The 8,987-nt window shown below is 39.6% G+C and overlaps 1 long non-coding RNA gene across 2 annotated transcripts in view; it reads right to left on the reverse strand.

Moving 5' to 3' along the window:
• Positions 1-7,614, reverse strand: part of LOC123981449 — a 40,735-nt gene extending 33,121 nt beyond the window's left edge. The window contains exon 1 of one of the 2 annotated variants that reach the window (XR_006827769.1): positions 7,116-7,614. This is a non-coding gene — a long non-coding RNA (uncharacterized LOC123981449). The remainder of the gene's footprint in view (positions 1-7,115) is intronic. The other variant, XR_006827770.1, reaches the window with a different exon arrangement.
• Positions 7,615-8,987: the final 1,373 nt, after the last annotated feature.

Genomic DNA, 8,987 nt, shown 5'->3' on the forward strand with positions numbered 1-8,987 from the left:
CTCTGTCCCCTTTAGTTTTCAGTCGAGACTCTGGAACAGACAACAGACCTCTGCCCGAGGATCTCAAGGTACGTGCTGGTGCGTATGGGACTAAAAGGTCAGAAATATAATAAGGCGAGAGGCCATGAAGAGCTTTAAAAGTGATCAATAGAATTTTAAAGTCAATTCTAAAACATACTGGGAGCCAGTGTAATGAATCTAAAATAGGAGTAATGTGGTCATATTTCTTTGTTCTGGTTAAAAGCCTGGCAGCTGAGTTCTGGACAGTCTGGAGTCGATCAATAGATTTTTGGGTTAAACAGGTGAAAAGGCTGTTGCAATAATCTAGGCATGATGAGATGAAGGCGTGTAAAATGGTCTCGGTGTCCTTAAAAGTTAACATAGATCGAATTTTTGCTATATTTCTAAGTTGATAAAAACATGATTGAACAAGCTTTGTGGTGTGCTGCTCGAAATTTAAATTACTATCAAACCAAACACCAAGGTTCTTTCCCACAGGCTTAATGTGATTTACTAGGGAACCAGCAGATGGCAGTATTTGATTTGCCATCTGCTGAGACCCGATGACCAGGATTTCCGTTTTGTCTGAGTTCAGCTGGAGGAAATTATTTGACATCCATTTTTTAACTTCACAAAGGCAGTTGTTAAGTGAACTCAGCATTCCAGGGTCTGTGGATCTGACGGGCAAGTATATTTGTGTGTCATCAGCATAAATATGAAAAGAAATGCCATGTTTATGGATAATATGTCCAAGGGGAAGCAGATACAAGGAAAATAGTACACTGCTCTGGCATTACGGAGGGCTTTACGGAGAGTTTTAATGGCGTGTAGTTCAGCAATACAAACTCAAAAGTTATCAAACAGTGGTCGGACAAAGAGGGATTCTGTTGGAACACCACTAAATGTTCAATTTCAATACCATACACCAAAACAAGGTCGAGGGTGTGATTAAACCAGTGAGTAGGTTCATGAACACTCAGAGAAGCCAATGGAATCTAACAGAGAGATAAACGCAGTACTAAAGCTCTCATTCTCAACGTCCACATGAATATTAAAATCCCCTACAATAATAACTTTTTCCGTTTTAAGGACTAAAGTTGACAAAAACTCTGCAAATTCAGATAAGAATTCAGAGTACGGACCAGGTGCTCGGTACACTATAACGAAAAGAATTGGTTGCAGTGATTTCCAACTTGGGTGCGAAAGACCAAGAACAAGGCTTTCAAATGAGTTATAATTTAGTTTAGGTCTAGAGCTGATTAGTAGGCTAGAGTCGAAGATAGCTGCAACTCCACCTATTAAGTAGGTATTAATATGACTGGGAGTGGTGCACTCATTTAGGCCAACATATTCTCCATCACCCAGCCAGGTTTCAGTAAGACAAAATAAATCAATATAATCTGATATTAGTTCATTTACTAGTACACCTTTAGAAGAGAGAGATCCACATTTAATTTTCCTATTAGTTTGCACTATTGCTCTTGTGGATTTAATTTTTATGAGGTTTTTATGCACAGCTCCTCTTCTGTTTACCTTTTTCAATAATTTCGATGGTGGGGGGGCAGACACCGTCACTATAGGATTTTCACTAAGTAACTCCTGAAATGGAGGAGCAGAGAAGTGTGTTAGACTGCGACTCTGCCTCCTGGTCTCAACTCTGGGTTATCATGGATTTGGTCCATTAATAAACTTGGCCAGATTTCTAGAAATGAGAGCTGCTCCTTCCCAAGTGGGATGGATGCTGTCTCTCCGAATCAGACGAGGTCTTCCCCAGAAGGTCTGCCAATGATCTACAAAGTCCACATCGTTTGCTGGACACCACCTTGACAACCAGCGGCGGAATGACGACATGCAGCTATACATGTCATCACTGGTCAGATTTGGCAGGGGTCCAGAGAAAACTACGGTGTCCGACATTGTTTTTGTATATGTACACACCGACTCAACATTAATCTTAGTGACCTCCGATTGGCATAACCGGGAGTCATTACCGTATATATTATCTTACTGTATTTACGTTTATCCTTAGCCAGCAGTTTCAAATAAGACTCAATGTCGCCCGCTCTGGCCCCAGGGATGCACTTAACTATGGCCGCTGGCTTCGCTAACTTCACGTTTCTCAAAATGGAGCTGCCAATGATCAGAGTTGGTTTCTCAGCGGGTGTGTCGCTGAGTGGGGAAAATCTGTTAGAGACGCGAACAGGTTGGTGATCACCCGTGGGCTTTGAATGCTTACGACTATTCCTCCTTCTGACAGTCATCCAGCCACCCCTTCCTGGCTGCACAGGAGATGCCGGGGGACGGCTACCAGAGGCTAACTCAGGCCGTTCCGCACCGACTACCAGGGACTGGCTAGCAACAGTAGCTAAAGACTGATCTACCAAGGTGCGGAGCCGGACTTCTAAATCACTGAGCCTCGCCTCCATGTCTATAAATAAACTACACTTATTACACGTACTATTATTGCTAAAGGAGGCAGAGGAGTAACTGAACATCTGACACACCGAGCAGGAGAAAGAGGTAGGAGAAGCCATCGCTAAAGTACTGTAGCGTCAGCTACCAAAACTTTTGAAAACAACTATGAGATTAAACAGCAGTCACTAAAGATGGAAAGAACTGTGAGTGCTTAGGCAAAATTACTGTAAGAATAAGTGTTTAGCGGACTGTTGGCTGCTGTAATCTAACAAATTTAACTGGTATTTAGCGAGAGCAGCACAACACGGTACCAACACACAAGCACCGAAAACAGAAATGAGTCGACACGCTTACCGCAGTACGTCAGCAACCTCGTCCAACATGCAACAACAATAATAAATAAGATTGGTAAAATAAGATAAAAACAATTCACAGTCATTACTTCCAGCTCTTGACCAGACCAAACAGTAATGTCAAATTGCAGAGTTGTCCATTTCTGGTGTGTCAAAATTTCAGCTTTCATAAGAAACTGAGGCTCCAAACTCAAAGCTTTGTCTAGAATTATAGAGTGTCTCCCGACATCTTCTCTACAAAAATGTACTGGCCAATAAATATACTGTAACACAACGTTATGGTTGAAGAAGGCAAATCCTTAAAGACGGTCTTAAAAATCCAGTCAAAGGAAATCTCTCTGTGGCCCCAAAACTAGCTGCCTCCAAGAACTTTACATGTGTGTCTTTATATGTGACTGAAAAGTAGAATGCACAATGCCAACCACTGGAGACCGAAGACTTTGAGATAGGCTACAGTTTTTCATGCCACTGTATCAGTGAACAACTCAATTTATATATGTAACATGCATGTAACTTTATTTTTGTTGCTTGTTTTTTCTTAACTTTTATTTAAATGTGTCAATGTATAAAATATGTTAAATACTGTATATCTTTCTACTCTATAGTGAGTCTTATAATGAAGGTTATATTCAGGCCGATGCAGTATTTGCATTCTGTAAGTGCTTCCTGTACTGTATGTGTTAGTCGTCTTGGGTGCTGGTGGGTCCCAGTAAATATGTAAATTTGATGCACGCACAGGGAATGAGCCGTACACAAATATGCAATACTGTCAAACAAACACAGAAGAGAGGAACTAGTGGAGACTATGCTAATGGCTAATGAAACAGTAGCTGAATAATGCAAGTAAGAAGACAATCTGACACTGACTTCTATATAAAAACACTTTCCCAGTTTAACCATGATGGTTTGTTGCTGGTATTTTCTGTACAAATGTGTTTGTCTTCTGCTCCTAATGAATCTCACGGCAGAGTGGATGCTGCAAGGCATGTTGCCGCTCCTTCTGCCTATACTATATTTTGTTCCAGATGAAAGTGTGGAATATTGATGTGACCAACAGGCACTGCAGTTGTTACCAAATCCACCAATATTGCCCCCCAAAACAAATGAAATAGATACTTGGATAACTAATGGAAGTTTTGTGCACTTTGAGATCATTTGCATAAGCTTATTTTATCTTCTCAAAGCCTACTGAATCAACCAAAACTGCAACAATTCAATCCGCTTGTATTGAGATTTTTAATACTGGTTCTTTAACATACTGCAAACATGCCTTTGTATAGACATCTCAGGTTTCCTCCTGAGATATTAAAACAACTTTGTTTTCTCATACTTTTTTTTACCTATGTATACATAATATTATATTGTTGTAGGTATTAACACACAATTGCATTTGAAATACCACAATGAATCCCCCCCCCCCCCTATTCATGGAAGGCTTGTGATTGTAATAGCTGATACTGTACTCTCTCTCTCTCTCTCTCTCTCTCTCTCAAATTGACTCCTTTGCCAATTTCTTTTCGTCTTACTAGCTCCTGATACATATATCTTTTCATGTTTCACCATTATAAAAATTACATAGATTCCATCCCCCCTGATTGTAACCCTTAAAATGTTTGTATAAATTCACCTTAATATAGTTGATGCATATTGACATTTTTGGCCTTTTTGCAAATCCAAGTCAATTCGGATAATTGTTTGTAGCATATAAAAGTGTCAGTCATATTCCTGAAGGTCAAAGTCTGAGTATGTCCACCAGAATGTAAAAACCTAGCAGCAACAGTCTCATCCCTTATTATGTCAAAATCAGACTCAAGTTCAATATAGTTCATACTTGTGGAAGCATTATCTATATCAGAAAGGCTGAGTGCAACGGCAGACAAAATGCAGACACTAGTAAGGCTGGATAAGTTTGCAGGTTTATTTAAATGATAATACTCACTTACAGGAAGTCCAAATTAAAAGGCAAATTAATCCAAACACATGGGTAAGTCCAAAAAAGGCAAGACAATCCAAACACAAAAGGAACAATTTAGAAATTCAGGGAAAACAGAGCACAAAGCAGACACTCAACATTGGACTACAACACAACAAAGACTGGACACAACTGAGGGCACATTGGGACACGCCACACACGCAAGCAGGCAGGGTAATTAGTCAAGTGAGACACGAGGAATAAAGGCAGACAGGAAACAAAGCTAGACAAATGTATGTATGTATGTATGTATGTATGTATGTATCTCAAGAGGCTGCAGTAACTGTTTTATGTGCTATAAAATATGTTTTCATATATTATTTGTTGCTTATTTCAGATAATAGTCCATATAATGAATCTCATTTTGTGGCAGTTCTGGTTTTAATATACACAACAACTTTTAATTATTTGTTTTGGGCACCAGCCAGGGTAACCTGACAAATCATTGAGTCGTAGATTTCCACCCACAAAGAGTACATGTAGTAGGACAGTATACCCTCAAAAGTAAATTTGACACATTTCAATGAAACTGAAAACTCACACACAGAAATCACTTTTGAAGTAAATCAAGAAAAGCTGACGAATGGTTAATTTTTGTGAGGTTACAACCCCTTTACAAATAGGCAATGACAAATTGATTAATTAATTAATGCGTGACCCGGAAATCAATTTCAACGCGCCGTTATGAAGGACATCTCAATTCCTAAAATGGGCCTCGTGAAGCGTGGATCAAGGAGGCTTGCTGGAGGAACTATAAGTGAGAATACACTGGTGTATTCTTAGCGGAAGACTTTTCAGCCGCTCACGTTTAAAAGAGGCGTGACATGCAGCTGGACCAACCCATGGCCGGAGCAGGACTCTACAGGGTTCCTGTTGTAATCATAAGTTGTATTAGTTAAGCCTATTTAAATTGATCGGATGCGTGATCAAGCTTTCTGCCCTTCACCGTTTGTGTAGCACCTGTAAAGCACTGTTCTAACCGCATTCCTTAATGTCGCATTCACTTTCATATTACTGATGTTAATGTTGTTGAATGTGATGTGTGGATGGGCAGGCAGTATTATAAAAATGAACACTGAGTAGCGGCTGGCAGGATAAAGAGTCTGTCTAGCTGTGCGCATTTACGCAGAAGCCACAGCAACATAAATTAATAATTATATCTCCCAAAACGCCAAAAGGACTTATCAAGATCTGATGTTAATTCATGTTCTGTGTTCTTCTACACATCCAAAAGGTCTCACACACAGTCCATGTTCATACAGTAAAACTGGAGTAAAGCAGTCATCCTTCTGATCAATCCTGAGCTCCATCAGAGCGTCTAAACATGGATTATAGAAGCTGAAAGTTTAATTCTGTTTCCTCTGCAGAATTTTCGCCACGCTACCTTCAAGTTATTGCGTGTATGGACTCATGATAGCCACGCTATCGCTGAGTTATAGCGTGTATGGACTCTGGACTTTGTTAGCCTTGGAGCTAATAGTTGGACTGCATCTGCGTGGATTTCATCACCCACCCGGACGAGAGGAAACCTGCTGCACCGTTGGCGGGAGAGAGACTTTATCTAGGCCTGCTGCCAAGTGACTGGTGTGAGGAGCTGTTTTCCTGCGGATCGAGGACTGTGGTAAATCAGACTTTGGGGTGGTGAGTAACTCGCTTTTCACTGATGGTCACTGTAAGCGGATGTCATCTTTATTTTGGCACAAGGCACCCCGGGAACAATCAGACTTTCTTTACAATTTAAGAACTTTGCCAGCACTTTTGTTTGTTTTTCATTATACGCAGGCCCCCCCAGTATTTCAAGAGCAGTTACATGTTGTGTAGGTTTGAATAGTTCAACTTAAGTATAAATGCCTACTGAAAGTTTTATACACATTCAAGGTCTTTTCCAAGGTTCAAGAAGTAATAAGTAGTGAGATTGAGTTATGTACTTACCATACTCAACTGGTGTATTTGTTTTGGTGAGAATTGCCAATATGGGCATTTAGGCACTATACAATTTGTTGAGTTTTCCTTTATTCAGACCTTCATTTTAGTATAATAAATGTGCTTAATTGATACTTTAAAGAATGTTTAAATGTGGTTCATGTGACTATTGTCCATGGTTAGCGGGGTGTTGAGGGTGTGTTATAAGATCCCACACACATAGCTTAATAGTCTTATTTCTTTAGCACGTAGACAGTCACCCACTCAATACATCTGAGTAATACAGTAAAAAATAATCACTGTTGAGTAAGTAAACGAATTTAAGGCCCTGTTCCCCAGGCTTGTAGAGCAGAACAGGGTTACAATGACGTGAGACAAAAATATCGCATTACCTTATTTTCCATAATAATTATGTTTTTTTTCAGTCAGAAATGGAAAAGCCTCTTAATTACCTTCAGATGGACTGATGAGTGAAGACCAGAGTTGGCAAGCTCTGAAGATGAAGACAACACAGCGAAAGTTGCTATATAAAATCATTACGGAGTTAGAGATTGATCCAATATACTGTAATTGGGTGCTGTCAGAACGGCTGTTAGGTTGTCAATCCAGGCTCTGCTCAGTCAAACCGATGCATTTGAACTAAAACAATTGTTTCAGCATTTAGAAGCCATTAAGCAAGGGATCAATGCTACAAAGAATAAAAACTTTTCACAGATGGTGACTTAATTTAGCTTAGAAGGTGAGGAAAGTACTACTACACTCCCCACCTGAAAAATCAGTGGATAATTGCAAAAGCCATAATTAGTGTGCTTGCTTCAGCAAAGCACATTCATGTTCTTAGAAATGTTCTTAAAAAACAAACAAGAAAAATATTAAACTGCTCACTGTTTCCACTTTTGACACACAAATTATACATCTGTGGGTTAGAGTTTTATAGTTTGAGAGTGAGTAGGCTTGTGGGAAAATGTAGAAGTTACAACAGCTAATGCTTAATTGATGGGTGGAGAACTGATTGTCCAAATTGAAGGCTTTCATGACTTCTTTAAAAGATTATCCATCCCACACAGGTGTATGGTATTTAGCTAATTAGCCTTCTCCTCAGGAAGGTGTGTGCTTGTAGAGATCAGCTTGCCTGGGAGACATGTCGAGTAAGTGGTTAGCCATGTAAAAATGTCTTTGGTTGGTCCTTAGTGTGGCCAGCTTTTCTGTTGTTTGATAACGATGCTTTAGAAATCACCTCTCGCCAAGGTACTCTCCTGATAATTAAAGTTGGCTGATTTGACGTAACTTTTTGCTTTCAGAAGACTGTCCAGCTAACACTGGTGTTTGGCTAATTAGACCTATCCTCAGAAAACCTTAAGCTTGTGAAAAGCAGTTTTCCTGACAGATGCTATAACTCAACTGCCATTCCACCCAAAGGTTCATCTTTGACAAGCATTTATGTTGGATGCATAAGTTTCTACTTCCACTTTACTCAACAACTTGTCTTACCATTGGAAGTGGGTTTTTTATTTTATTTTATTTTTTAGGCATTGTGATATGTAATAAAGCACTGCCTTCCAGCTAAATCTTTTTCCTTTCCATAAAAAAGTGCCTCTTATGCTTCTTAATTTATGACCTTTTCGAAGTTGTAGGTCATTCATTTTGAAAAGGTTACATTTATAAGAAAGATTACCAGAGCTGTTGGATATTTAGAGTACCAAGAAATAACATGACTCTCTTATCTGAACTTGTTAGCAAATTGTTTATTCACACAACCGCCAAGCGCGGGGGAGCAACATTTCCAATCATTGTGACTCGTGTTTCTGGTCACCTAATATCCAACATTTACTCTTTTGATCTCTACCAACTCTTGAGGGAAATATCTGGCTCTTTAGCTGCTAATTGCTCCATTATGTTCTCCAGCTAGTTGCTAACTGTATCTGTCTGCTGTTCAGCAGGTACTGTACAGTACAGCTGCCTGCCTAGGCTGGAAACAGCACAATGAGAGCGGTGAGAGTGAAACTGTAAGGTTACATGCCAGACAGCTAAACAAACAGACAATTATTAAGCACCGTAGAGCCGAGGGGAGCCTGAGTGCCCATTTTTACACTTTGTCACATTGTCATTTGATACATTATAAAAATATTTATTATAGCTGCTTTAAGCACATTCAATTCAATTTTATTTATATAGCGCCAAATCACAACAACAGTTATCTCACAGCGCTTTTCATAAAAGAGCAGGTCTAGACTGTACTCTATGATGCTATTTACAGAAGCCCAACAGTTCCCACCAAGAGCAAGCACTAGGCGACAGAGGCAAGGAAAAACTTCCTTTTAAGA

This window comes from Micropterus dolomieu, linkage group LG13 (genome assembly GCF_021292245.1).
Source record: "Micropterus dolomieu isolate WLL.071019.BEF.003 ecotype Adirondacks linkage group LG13, ASM2129224v1, whole genome shotgun sequence".
In the NCBI taxonomy this organism is placed as follows: Eukaryota; Metazoa; Chordata; class Actinopteri; order Centrarchiformes; family Centrarchidae; genus Micropterus; species Micropterus dolomieu.